This window comes from Siphateles boraxobius, unplaced genomic scaffold (genome assembly GCF_051911475.1).
Source record: "Siphateles boraxobius isolate OS27281-9 unplaced genomic scaffold, OSU_SipBor_1 9, whole genome shotgun sequence".
Taxonomy (NCBI): domain Eukaryota; kingdom Metazoa; phylum Chordata; class Actinopteri; order Cypriniformes; family Leuciscidae; genus Siphateles; species Siphateles boraxobius.
This window is the reverse complement of record NW_027509219.1, coordinates 23591405-23606482: the sequence shown is the minus strand read 5'-3', so window position 1 is coordinate 23606482 and position 15078 is coordinate 23591405. Positions and strand designations below refer to the sequence as shown.

The 15078-nt window shown below is 38.8% G+C and overlaps 1 protein-coding gene across 1 annotated transcript in view; it reads left to right on the top strand.

The window, feature by feature from the left end:
• Positions 1-15078, top strand: part of LOC143732921 (tumor necrosis factor receptor superfamily member 14-like) — a 47696-nt gene that overhangs the window by 16836 nt on the left and 15782 nt on the right. The window contains exon 2 of the mRNA XM_077224395.1: positions 754-847. The gene's annotated coding sequence lies outside the window, so the exon portion shown is untranslated. The remainder of the gene's footprint in view (positions 1-753; positions 848-15078) is intronic.

Below are 15078 nucleotides of genomic sequence, written 5' to 3'. Positions count from 1 at the left end.
GTAATGGACCGGTCGCGCCTGCTGTCTCTCAGAACAGCCTGCATGTGACTGGAGAGTTAGGTATGTTTCTGCAGTGCTTTGCAATTATAAGACCGAAAATATGCTGTATTAAGTGAATTTTAATATCAAGTTGATATTTATTAGGCTATAGAAGTGTCATAAAACGGGAACCGGTTTATATATGCATTTTTCTGCCCACAGTTCAATTTTTTTTCGGAGTTTTATAGACGCACGTGATCGTTTTATGTTGCCGACTGCGCGTCAAATTAGAGTGCAGGTTTTTTATTTTTCCCGTCATCAACCATGTTTGAGATAACTGCTCTGCAAGTTACCTGTTGTGGAAGTCCCAAACTCCGAGATGTCTGGGGTTCACAGTAGCATCCGAGCACACAACTCGGTGAATTTCACCATCACCATCTACTCCAGGAACCGTGCCTGAATGACAGGTGCCCATTGCACGGACTTGTTAACTGATTGGCAACGCGTCGTGTAAATTTCACGCTCGAATTTGAAAAATTTTCACGAAAGACGCAATTGAGGCAAATAATCAGCATTCACGGCAACTGAGTCGCCCAATTCACGTCATTTGCGACCCTTTTGGTCTTTGCAATGACTTTGAATATAGCCTAATCGACTCCCGCAAATCATCAAACTCGCGGACATGTATCTACTCTCACAAATAATCAAATACACGTTTGGTGTGCACACAAAGTATTTTATTTTTTATAGTTATATGTGACTGTTTCCTTACAGGACACCGGTTCAAATCTCAAGCGGCCTTTCTTTGTGGAGTTTGGATGTTCTCCCTGTGTCTGCATGGGTTACCCCACAGTCCAAAGACATGCAGGTATGAATTGGCCCTAGAAGTGTGAGAGTGTGAGTGTGTGTGTGTCAGTGATGCGCGGGTCAATGTATAAACAACCCTATGGCGGGCCGGAAAGTCCAAAAATAGGACTAATGACTTGTCGTAGGAAGTCACTATACTATAGAGAGCCTAAGTCCCTCCCCTTCCGGTGGACCACCATGGGACCTTATTTCGGAAAAATATTGTAGCCTAGTCAATTGCGAGAGACAACAAATATTTGGATCCCGTTTGAATTGTGCCCTGAATTACACATATGATGTTTGTCAATTTAAAAGATACATTTTAAAGTCAAGAAAGTCGCAGTTTGATGTAAAACTGTTGAGGTATAAGACTGTGAAAATACGTAATTACAAAGACTACAAACCTAATAGGCGCGCATGTGACGTCTTACCTTTTCGCTCAATGAATGAAGCTAACTTTACTGAAGCTAACGTCTGTCATTTTTTCTATAGTCTAACGTTATAATCGTAACATTACGCCGTCGTGCCTGTGTGTTTTGTTCCAGACTGTACACACACACGAGCTTGGTGACGTACATAGTGCGAGACGAGAGATGTAGTTCATTGAGTGATTTTCACATAAAACTAAATGTTACTCTTCTGTTTTATGACAAACTGTGACTTTCTTGAATTTCATAATTATCTTTTAAATTGACAAACATCATATGCGTAATTCAGGGCACAGTTCAGACGGAATAAAAAGATAAGGTGTCTCTCGCCATTGACTAGCCTACCATACATTTTTTTTCCGAAATAAGGTCCCATGAGCCGAAAGCTGAGGGACTTAGGCTCTCTATAGCCACTAGCTACTGCGCAAATCAAAAGTAATACTCCACTAGGGATGCTAACCGATGACCGTTTGACCGATGGTTGACCGTCTCAAAGTTAACCGATCAAAGTTGTCGGTAGTCGGTTAAAAAAAAAAAGTGATCTCTAAATTAGGCTATTATAGACAGTGGACTAAACGCTACTACAGTTAGCCATCTTATTCGAAGATATTTTTGTGTGAAGTGAACAAATCCCTCACACTCAATTTTTCATAACTCGCCTGTTTGTACTTAATAAACCAATAAAAACATTTGGCGCGAGGTCACAGCGTTTGGGTTCGCGCACTCACAAGGTTTGCGAAAAGTAACTACAGGCTAAAACACTGGAGGTTAAAGCAAGGGCAGACGACAGGATGAAGCGTGCAAAGAAACGTAACGTTAGTGTGTGGGACCATTTCACCAAAAAGAATGACACAGTAAGTTGCAACTTGTGTGAAACAGTGCTTAAATACAGTAGTAATACTGTAGAAATACATTACATCTACATTTCAGTTGTAACCGATAAGGTGATGATGATCATCATCTTTCTTTATTATTGTTAGCACTAATGTTACCTCAAACTAAGTGGAGTCTCTTCGGAGTAGAGCCCGACCGATATATCGGCGGGCCGATATTATCGGCCGATTTTAGGCATTTTCCTAACTATCGGTATCGGCATTTATAGTGGCCGATAAATGAATATTTTAAAAAATGCGGGTACGGTGATTCATGTAAGGGTGGCGCTGCCAATAAAGCACCTAAAAGCTGTCACAAGAACTGGCAAAAATAATGATTATGAATACAACAAATATAGCAAGGAGACATTTTAATTGTTTATTAATAAACACGTGTTTTCAGTCAGTGTCAGCCAAAGATGAAGTTGACGATGCTGACTCGCGATCTTCAGTGAGCGCGCGCCAGAGAGAAATGCACATTTCATACGATTACATGAGTCTGTCTGTCTTTCGTTTTGAATTGTTCTGTTTAAAAGTAGACATTTCAATATAGATATATTTCAATTCTCAGGTCTATACGCTGAGTTTCGGTTCATGAGACGAGCTCCAGTTCACCCGCAGGCGCCTCCGTGTCGAGATTATCTATCGTCTGCTAAATTTACTTCTTATAAATTAAATCCAGGCAAATGGCTGATGAAACATTGATTAAAATTAAGATACAATTAATACAAAACGAAATTCACTTTGAAACGAAAGGTTTTGTGCTTTCTGTTTGATGTCTATGTGAAAGTTTCAAAGCATTAGTGCCGCTTTCAGAGCGCTCACGTCTGTAGTGCTGAACTGTCGCGTCTGTAACATTGTTTTTTCCTCATAAATGCAAACACGAAAAATAAAATAAAATAAAATAAAATGAATATTTTATGTAGCCTGTGGAGACTGAGAGCCAACCCTTCTTCATCCGGTGGGTAGTAGCCTACTTGTGATTTGCGCAGTGTAATTCACAGAATTGATTTCTCTGCTACAAGCCTCTGTCACGTATTGTGTGAGCTTGTGACTATTGCAAGCGCGCAGCTGAGAAGTCCTGATTATATTGTCTGCTATATTTAGGCCTTATTCTTATTTATTAAGGCAATTGGTTGATGAAACATTGATTAAAATGCGTGGCGCGAGCGATCTCCGACAGTAAACTGATTCTGCTTTGTCTCGGGTAAACAGCTGTTGCGACGCGAGCAGTAACGGCCGCGTCCGGTGTAGACACAGTGTTAAAGCTCATTCTGCCTGATAACGCTACGTTACAACATCAAGCAATATTCCAAAAATGTATATAATTATAACACTTTATATAGGGCCATTTTGCATTAAGAGTAGCCTAGTTTCACGTTTAGTACATTTTGCTTACTAATTATTTAAAATAGTATAAAAGTACTGTACATATGTAATTAAAAACGTTTTCATTATGATATTATTCATTTTACTTTAGGAAAAAGATCTGAGTTCTTCCTTCACTGGTAGAGATTAGAGGAATTAAGAGTAAAAATAGAAGATAATAAGGTTTTGTCAGTGACACTTTTCATATATTTATTGATACAAGTTATGACTAAATTAAAAGTATTTATAATATAATATAATATAACATGCAATGCAAACTAGTTTGGTTACAGCTCAGCTGTATAATTCTCATTCTATCATTCCCCCTGCCTCCATTACATATCTGTGTCACACAAGTGTTTGATTACCACATTTGAGTGATCATTGCAAAACGTGTTTATAAAATATATTTATTCTGTTTATAGCTACTGTGTAAAGTACCCATCAAAAGTTTGTACACACCAATAGGAAAGTGTCCAAACTTTTGACTGGTATACTGTACTATAATACACATAAATAATATTGCTACTGTATTATAATATACACATAAATAATATCGGCCGATATATCGGTATCGGGCTTTTTTTACTCCCTAATATCGGTATCGGCATCGGCCCCCAAAAATCCATATCGGTCGGGCTCTACTTCGGAGCTGTCATTTTGTTAAATGAGACGCTGCAATGTTTCAAATGAGCTTCTAACGCTAGACCAACGCCTTTATTTTCAACGCGATCACCTTGTACCCAAACCATTTCGAAACTAAGGAGCCATTTGTCCTCCGATTACATACAAGATCCTCGGCTCCGCGTTTGCGGGACTCATGTTTCGCGCTGTAGGGGATTTTAAAAAAGTGACGTGTGTGGAAGCGCGGCGCCAGGGTAGTGTGTGTGTGTGTGTGTGAGCGGGAGGCAGAGAGAGATGCGACAGAGTTGCGAAATTGCAGGCGCGGCTCGAAATGGCTGTTATTTCAAATAGCGTGGCATATTTTAAACTAATCGGTTAACCGGTTTCAACCGGCTAATGAGGCTCGGTGGTCGGTCAAGAAAATTTTTAGTTTTCGCCATCCCTATACTCCACTGGATGAAGAAGGGTTGGCTCTCCACAGAACATAAAATATTCATTTTATTTATTCGCATTTATGAGGAAAAAACAATGTAAGGACGTGACAGTTCTCAGTTACGGACGTGACCGCTCTGAAGCGGCACTAAAATACTGTTTTAAAACTTTCACAGAGACCTCAAACAGAAGACACAAAGCCTTTCTTTAAAGTGAATTTCGATTTGTACTAATTGTATATTAATTTTAATCAATGTTCCATCAACCAATTGCCTGAATTTAATAAATAAGAAGTAAATATAGCAGACAATAGATCATGACACGGAGGCGCCTGCGCCGAAACTCTGCGTATAAGGTGGCCTACTTCACAGACCTGAAAAATATATTTCAATCTATATTGAAATGTCTACTTGTAAACAGAACAATTCAAAACGAAAGACGGACTGCTCTCTGCTTAGCCTATCTGTATGAAATGTCCATTTCTCTCTGGCGCATTCACTACTGCGAAGATCGCGAGGCAGCAACGTCAACTTCATCTTTATTAATAAACAATTAAAATGTCTCCTTGCTATATTTGACATATTCATAATCATTCATTGCTTTTGCCGGTTCTTTGTGACAGCTTTCAGGTGTTTTATCGGCAGCGCCGCCGCCATCCTCATCATGTTGTTATGTGAACGCGTCACCACCGCATCAAAAACATGATTATGTGATGAAAACATGAAAAATACCACATAAACATAGCCTAACTTTTTAGAAAGAAAACACAGAACAAATAGAGTAGCCTAATGCGCATACATCCATCTCGCGAATGTACAGTCTTCTTTATGCCATCTTCACCCATTAACCGCTTTTCCACTGGCCAGCGCGAGCACAGAGGCCGAAATCATGCCTCGGCACTCCTGAATAAATCGCTATACAAATATATCAGACGCTGCCATTTAGTCTTTATTTACAAACTTGGACACCACACGCGGCTATTGACTGAACACGAACAGGCATACTGAGCTCGTGCGTCATCTTCGTGCCAGTTATTCAGCCAATAAAGTGTAGGCCTATGTATTTCATAGAAAATTGTGTCTAGTACTAGGCTATGTAAATTGCAAAGGTTTAATTGGAATCTTCCGCGACCCGAATATCATTACAAATATTTTTGGATGACTCGTAACCGCGGGTGACCGCAGGCACCCGTCATTTTGGATCAACCCGCGCATCACTGGTGTGTGTGAGTGTGAGAGACAAGTAACAATACAAATTGTCTGATGTGTGGAGGCCTCAAGGTTCAATTCCCAACCCCAATGCCCTAACAATGACCAAAAACAACTCAATAGCAAAACAAGTTCTTTAACAAATGTGGGAGAATTTCAAGGCTTCAAGAGGGAGCAAAGCCAAAACAACAAACATAAACCCTCTAACTATTAGGCAGAAACTAACTAAGTTGTGTACAAAAAAGAAAAGAAAACAAAAGTCCAATAAGAATCGAATAACACCATAACTAGCTTAAACAAGAGAAAACAAAATATGGCCCACCTCTGGCACCCATCTCTCTACTGACCCCTTCCCAAAGAATAAACATTATAAACTTAGCAGGTAATGGACAATAACAGAAGTATATACAAACAAAAAGTAACTTACAAAACAAAATGGATTTCTTGTCCACAAGAGTGTTAACCCTAAAGAAACACAATCAACAAAGTTTAAATCAAAAACAACTTTAAAAGCTTTTGGGTTAAGAAAAGCCTAACAACACAGCCTCCACACACACCACTCTTCTTCTTCTTTTTGTTCTTCTTTGGGGTTTTACGGCAGCCGGCATCCAATAAGTTGCATTGCTGCCATCTATGGTACTAGCACCTAAGTGCACTATACCCTTTTATACAATCCAGTATCTTTTAGAAATTTGAAAAGACACCACTTTCCCCTTGCGCTTGACCCTACTTATAAAATATTTTTAAGCGATTTTTCTTCCAAGCCGATTACTCTCATTTCTCTGGGTAGATCTTTTCTTTGGTTGTCATACTTTCTACAAGAAATCAAAACATGTTGCACTGTCTCAGGTCCCTGAAATGAACACAAGCCACTCTGGTGTTTTCCTAAAATAAATAAAGTGCTGTTCAGAAACGTGTGACCAATCCTCATTCTAGAAATAATAACCTCTTCCTTACGTCTAATCTCTCCTCCTTTACAAACATTAACTGAATCAGTTACCCTACTAGAAATAGAGAATAGGTGCCTGCCTTTGTTTTCTTGCTCCCAGAGCTGTTGCCATTTCAAAATTGTTCCCTGCCACACAATACTTTTACCCTCCGCTTTGGACAGATTTAAGTTGACATCTATTGTTTCCTTTTGAGCAGCTTCATTGGCCAACTTATCAACCTTTTCATTTTATTTAATTTGATTCTTAATTATTTTCGTCAATTTTAATGGATCCAAACTCTTCACTCCTGGTTCTTAAACCTCACAACAACAGTCCATTTCTCCTCACTCTCTTTCATTCCTCTAATCCGTTTTGCTTTATTTATCCTCCTCATCTGCCAGTTCCCATCTTCTTGATCCAATTCATCCATACTACAATAACTATCTTCCTGATTTTCTGCCATGATAGAGAATACATGCAATTATATCGTATACCGGACCTATACAGGCCGTCGGCCGATACTCTCGCAAAATAATCTCTCCACTTAGTCTATCCTACTTCTAACAATCCCTATGAAATTTAGCTGTATTTGTACAAAACAAAACAGTTAGTAACCTGTTCCATGGCAAAACCCACACACCACTCAGTAGAATGCTGCTAGTTAAATCCCCAAAGCTTTCTCTCCTCCTCCAATCACAGCAGAGAAACAATCATTGGAGTCAGGTGCTAGCCATTATTTTCTGTTAACGGGAAGTAGAGAGAGAGAAAAACAGGAAGAAAGAAAAACAATCAAATATGTCTTTGGACGTAACAGTGTCCCAGCACTGGAGTTACACGAGTTGGTGAACTCTTAGCACTGGGTTGTGCCAGTAAGGGCATCCGGCATAAAACCTCTGCCAAATGGCTGTGGCAACTGTTGACTGGGACATTCTGATCCGAATCGTATTTTAAAAGTATTTATTCTTGCAAGAATAGGACCCCAGTCAACACAATGGTGCCCTCTCATCAGAGCATTTGAAGGCCAACGGCCCTCAGTCTTACAGTGTATCCTGCCCTCCAGGCCCGTTGCTTGGTCTCTTAATTTTCAAAGTCATATATTGTTTCTGTCAGGTCAGGTCATGCTGTACAGACTTGGTCAATGTCAGTCATCTACATTCTTCCCCTTTGTTCACAATAATCATAAATGTGAAGGACTCTCTGGACAATTTGATATTGATTTAGCCAATATGTCTGTAACGAGGGTTCTTTGTGAGGGATGAAAGAAGACAAGGGTCGGCCTAACGGGGACTCGTACAATTTATTAAACAAACATCAAAACAAAGAAAAGGTGCGCCACATGCGCGTTCACCGTAGGTAAAACTACAGCACAATATAAAGACACTCTTTCCTGCTGGGCTCAGCTCTCAGTCCACTTTTATCAAACTCTTCCGATGTGTAAACTCAGTCCGTTCATAAAACTCTTTCCGATGGGCAAACTCATTCCATTTGTCAGCCAGCAGGTCGTGAGTGTTCGTACGAGTCCCCAGTCCTTCTCTCTCTCTCGCTCTCCTGCACCAGCCATCTTTTATGCAATCTCCCCACGCCAATTACTGCAATCAGACACAGGTGTTCATCAAGTTAGAGCCACTGCTGCAGTAAGTTAGAGCCGTTTGCAAGCTTACAGTGATTAAACTATAGGCAAGGGGTCTGACGCTGTAATTGAGGCTGTTGCAGAGAGTGTAAAAGAAAGTGATAATGTGAGTTTGAAAGTAGATCAGTGTTCAATATGACGATATTGCAAAAAATCTCAATTTACTTACCGCTTACTTACCGCTCGGCTCCTCCCTCACTCTCCCGCTGCAAACTCCGCAAAACCACGCCCCCCTCATCACAATGTCACTTTGTTGTTGCCATCAACAACTTTACAAATCCAAATTTACATATCCAAATTTACATATCCACATTTACATATCCACATTTACATAAATGCTTTTAATCCATAGATTAATCCATAGATTAATGCATAATTACCAGTAGCAGACAGAGCTGGATAACTAATCCATTTAAAGCTTGTCCCATCAGATTGACCTAAGAGAATTAACAGCTTCTTTAAAATTTATTTGCCTTGCCACATTCTAGTGGCTAATGACACAATTTACACACTATTCAGACAGAGTATTAGTACCCCAAACTAACACATACAAGACATAAAGTGCAGTCACCATCACACACACTCATACTAGACACGGATATGTTAACTGCTCATTTTCAATCCTCGCTTTCACATCATCTCTAAAAAATCCCTTCTTCTGTCATTTTCCCCTCACCCAGCAAAACCAGACCCAGCTGGCCCCAGAAAACACAATGGTCCTTCTAACCCCCCTTCCTGGGCCTCCACTGTCCTCACACCCGTGAGGTCAAAAGACCAGATAACCCCTCTGCCTTTAGACAGTTTCTCTTCTAACCCCCCTGGGCTTCACTGTCTTCACACCCGTGAGGTCAAAAGTCTTCATTTATGGCTAAGCAACCCCTCTGTCTCCCCCGAATGCACCCGAATTACACAACACATGTCTGTTCATTATTCATTTGATTTTAGAAAAGTCAACTGGGTTGTTTTGATTCATTATCACTATTTTGTTCAAGCTTGCTTTAGCAGGCCGATAACAGAAAAACAGACAGTACCATCCCTTTCTCCACTCAAACAGTCTCTCTCTCTATACACAAATAATCTTTTCAACAGCCTCCTAAAACTGTCATTTATACAGAATGTAATATTAATTTAATTAATATAACCATTGATCATTTACCTTTGTTTATCCAGACTTTTTCAAAAGCTGTCTTCATCTTTAGCCGCCACCATGTCTAACGACCTTAAGGAATTAAAACTGTGTTATAGACATATTAGCTCAATCAACACTTCTATAATTTTTTCTTGCCCATAAGACAACCAAATATAAATTAAGAACTTTTGTTACTGTCTCCTCAACAAATAATGACGATTACCACATGGTCTCAGCTGGCTCTTGAAACACTTGTCACACTTGTCACAATGAAAAACAAGTCATACATTGAATGCGGTTTTTGGTGAGTGGTATAGAGGAACTTTACATTTATGGGGCAGACTGCCATAATTCCTTACAGCTCATCCCCCCTAACAATATCAGAAAGCTGGTGGCCTCACAGCTCATCTTGCTCAACTCTCATACCCATCTCACATAATACACGTCCTATCAGGAGATGCCCAGTGTCTGCGGTGACCCCCTGCCTTAGGTTGTCTTCTGTTAGGCCAAAGAAGATCTTACCCATCGTTGAGTAATCACCTTCGTGCTCACTGGTAACTGCTCTTCCAATAATCTTTGACCATTCTCTTCAACATAATCAGTTGTTTTCTGGAGCTTAGGAAAGTCACATTCAAGAGTCACCAGAGCCATTTGGACTGCCTAATAGTCTTAACACAAGGAGACAGGTTAATAACAGCAGTATTTCATCAAATCAATCTATTAAACATCCTCAGCAAAATCGCAATGCTTAGATTATACTCAGTGAATTTATTTATCACAACCGTCTATTTGGTGTACATCTACATCTGTAGCCGGAGCCATCGGCCCTGAATGGTGGAGACTAAAATGAGACAAAGAAGTTACTGGTCCTAAAATAAATTAATCAAAAATGTCACTTCTATCGTTTAAGGTCTGCATTATTTTAAAGACTTCTTTAAAATCATTCAGTTTTACATTTACAACATTTAAATACAAACTGCCCTCTGAATGGCAATGATTTCTTTTAACATCTCCATGTCTATGATTTGTCAACTGAAACACTGTGCTTTACTATCAATAGCTTATTATCACTTATGACACAGGCTCAGATAACAGCTTTTAGCTGACATTGAATGAGAGAGACTCTGAGGCATTCAAGACTGGTACAACTGCATTTTCATGAACTTCTAACATCAAACTTTATCTACCATCTTTTAACTCTAGCCCAGCTTAAGGCATTTTTTTCATGAATTGCATGTATTTTCAATACAGGCATAATTTTTTATAGTTTTCTTTTGCCCAAATAGGGAAATTAGACATTAACAAATTTCAACTCAGATTGAGTCTCTGTCGCACTGGCAGTTTCAGCCACATCACACACCAGATTCAGATAAGCAAACTGTTTCAGCCAAATCACAAGCTTATCTTCTAAAATCAAAACATCAGCTTCTAGTTCTTTCATGGCCAACATTTTTCAAACTGTTTGTTTAATCAAATGCCTTTCTACACATTTTACATTTAGCAACCGTACTACTGTACTCAATTTTAGTTGTCAATTTCTCAATTACCATAGTTTAATATCTGACTTAAATTTTCCTAGGAGTTTATCAATCTCCAATTATGATTCACACTAACTTTTACGAGGCTATCACACTCTGCTTATGATACATTTTGATACACATACATCTTTTGCAGTTATCATTTTAAATCATCCTTTTAGTTACTTTTACAATCTTACAACTCATATTTGTAGTCATTATCTGTAATTTTACATCAACCGTTACTTATTATCGATCGTTCCTTTAAAAGGATAATTTACAACTTCAATCTTTTGACCTTATTTTTATCTATTCTTTCTCTGACGAAAATGTTCATATCGTCATATTGAACACTGATCTAGTTTCAAACTCACATTATCACTTTCTTTTACACTCTCTGCAACAGCCTCGATTACAGCGTCAGACCCCTTGCCTATAGTTTAATCACTGTAAGCTTGCAAACGGCTCTAACTTACTGCAGCAGTGGCTCTAACTTGAAGCAGTGTGTCCCAATCAGGAATGCAAACCGAGCTGATAAGCAGTTCTCTGTATTCTTTTACAGTGCAACAGTGGCGGATTCAATCACAATAGCTGAATCATAATCTTCATCATTATCATTGGCAGAACATTAATTTTCATAAGCTGCACGTAAATGCTCAAAATATTTTAAATTGTTTTCACAAAGTTTTCGTTTAACTTTAGTCATACTTGTCCAGGGAAATGATCCCCGACACAGAATTTCCTTTATAAAACAGACTGTCTTAACATCTTACTAATTTAGTATTATCAACAACAACACTGATTACAAAACAAGCAAATATTAACATCTGGAAGCCGGGCTAAATAAGCAAGCACTGTTGCTGTACTCCCAGCAACATTCAGTCTTATTTTGCTCAGTGTCCCTTCTTCAGGAAAATCATGCATTTGATAAACTTTTTTCTATGTCCAACATACATTTATCTCCGTAATTCTTTTTCATTTGATCGAAAACTGGTGTGTAAAATTTTTTATCTAGCTTAGGCCTACTGTAAAATGACCCCATGTTGGCTGAACTCTATCTTTCCTGGATTTTCCTTCGACACCGCGTCTAATAATCTGTCAAACGTCTTCAACAGATCCGATTCTGTCACCTCGATTCGGCAAGGTTAGCAAATATGCTCTGTAATTATTACGGTTTACTCAAAATCTTTCCGTGAGCGCTTTCCAGCGCTCGATTGATTCTGGTTCACTTAATTAATCAGGCGTGGCTCTTCCGTCCACTCTGTGGCTCTTCCGTCCACTTACGAGCTATTTTTCGGCATAATTGACTTGACTTCCTCAGGTTACAATTCACCCCTCGAAAACCTTATCTGCCCGTACCAAAGAGATAATTTCAGCCACTATGGTTCACTCACAGTCATATCAAATTACACCATACAAAACAACCAAGATGCTTTACTGCCACCGGGTTCTTTCTGATCTCAGTCGAGTCACTCCTGGCCCTGAAAGCAGTTTGGCTCTTCTCTCTCAATTTTTCGAGGTAAGACCAGAAGCCTGGTGCTTCTGGATGATCAGTCGTCAAATCGTCTTCAGGACCAGAAGAAACTGCCTTGAGATCCCACGTTCTGCCACCAATTGTTGTGGCAAAAACAATTATTAAACAAACAGCATCACCGCGTAAGAGACATTCTGATCCGAATTGTATTTTAAAAGTATTTATTCTTGCAAGAATAGGACGCTAGTCGCCACACAGTCCAGCTGCAGGGTGAGTGAAAGACACCCGAGGAAGATTTAACTGGCAGTCTTGTAGTGTTTCACTTCAAAGCTATCTCGTCAATTGTTTAGACAAGAGGACCAAAAGGGACTTTATGACTGCCCTTTAGATCTCCTAACCCCAGGGGTTTTCTCACCTGTGAAAACAGAGGTGACACCCAACCATCTTCTGATTTTCTTTACTCATGCCTTCACAGCTGTGTAAACATAATAGTAGAAAACAAGGCTCTGTTCTCGTAACTCAGGAATACAAATAAAGAGACCATATGATATTTCAATGTAATGTCTATTATTAATTAGCCAATAGTAAAATTTCTACTACACAACCCATAATGGGAAACAAATAAAAAAGAGAGAGTTATGTGACACAAAATAATTACTTATCATTCTGTTCTTTCACCACTCAACCACTTTTCTGTTTTTTTTTTTTTTTTTTTAACACTCAACCACTTTTCTGTTTGGTATAAATGTGGGAGTTTACCTGTGAGATTTCCATATGATTCATCTGGTATTTAAATGACAGATTAATTTCTATTCCTCCCACTTAAAAGTTCACCAGAAAATGAAAAATTTGTCATCAATTACTCACCCACATGTCATTCCAAACCCGTAAGACTTGTTCATCTTCGAATCACAAATGAAGATCTTTTAAAAGAAATTTGAGCGATTTCTGTCCCTCCGTTGACAGCCCACGCAACTAACACTTTATCGCTGCAAAAAGTTCATAGAGATTGTAAAACTTAACTAATCCATATGAATCGAGCGGTTTAGTCCACATTTTCTGAAGAGACTCAATCGCTTTATATGATGAACAGATTGAATTTATTCTTCTATTTATATATAACATTGATCAGCGATCATAAACAGAAGCTCAACCGTACATGCTTGACACGTGAGAACAAAGCTTATTGGTTTTTGCGCAAGCTCAAACGTGCTGTGTAAAACATGACAAATGAACCTCATTGGTTCTCGCACATCAGGCAAACATGTTAGAGCTTCCGTTTACCATATCTGATGTTTATATGTTATATGTTGAGAATGTTTATACAAATAAAAGCCTTAATTCAATCTGTTTAAGTGATTGTGTTTCTTCAGAAAATTTCGATTAGTTTTACGATCTCTTTATGAACTTTTTGAAGCGTCAAAGTGGTGCTAGTGTAGCTGTCTATGGAGGGACAGAATTCTTTTCAGATTTTATTAAAATATCTTCTTTCGAAGATGAAAATGAAAGTCTTACTGGTTTGGGACGACATGAGGTGAGTAAATTGTGACAAAATGTTCATTTTTTGGATGAACCTGCAAACTGTCCCACAGGCTTTATAGTGAATGCAATGCGATGCATTGAACCATCAATATAGCGGAGCCACTCAAAATCTTTTAGCCACTCTCTCTGAAAGCTGTACGATTTCTTTTCAGCTGGTGGATCCACATTAACCACATCACTAACTCCAGGATTATTTGTGACTTTAGGTGACGGCTTACAAAAGAAATCTGTCAGCTTTCGTTTCATCTTCTCTCTTATTCAGCCTTTTAAATTTTGCGCGGTAGTCAGCTCCCTGTCAAGTGACAACGGAGCGCAGTGAAAGGGAGTGGGAGTGATTGACAGCTAATATTAAAGGGATGGTTCACCCAAAAATCAATTCTGTCAGTAATTACTCTAATTACTCAGTAAATTTAGTAATTACTCAGTAAATTTTCGTTCATCTTCGAAAGACAAATTAAAATATTTTTGATTAAATCTGAGAGCTGGATCACTCCTCCATAGGCTTCTAAGGGATTGAAACTTGCCAACCCCAAAAAGTTATTAAAGACATCGTTAAAATAGTCCAAGTGACTACAGTGGCTCAATCTTAAGTTTATCAAGCGACAAGAATACTTTTTGTGCACAAAAAACAAACAAAAATAACTACTTTATTTCAACTATTCATTTCCTTTTCTGTGCGCCTCGAGTGAATTCACGTAGTGTAATAGCGTAGTGCTTCTGTGTTGTACCTTAGGCTTGGAGGAGTGATCCAGCTCTCAGATTTAATCAAATATCTTAATTTGTGTTCCGAAGATGAACGAAAGTCTTGAGGGGTAATTACTGAAAGAATTTTCATTTTTGGGTGAACTATCCCTTTAACCAATCTAAAATCTGCTTTAAAGTTAAGAGCGTAAGGATGAAGCTTGATTGGTTATGTGACGAAGTGATGGTCCGGCCACGGTGTATCAGCGCACATAAGGTACACACTGTGCAGTCATATGCGAACGTTTTGTAGAAAAATTAAAACGGGTCGCACCACAACCATTATTTGCTTTCGCACAAATGCTCCCAAATATATTTATAGGTCGCACAGATTAAATTTCAGGAGCATATGCGACCAA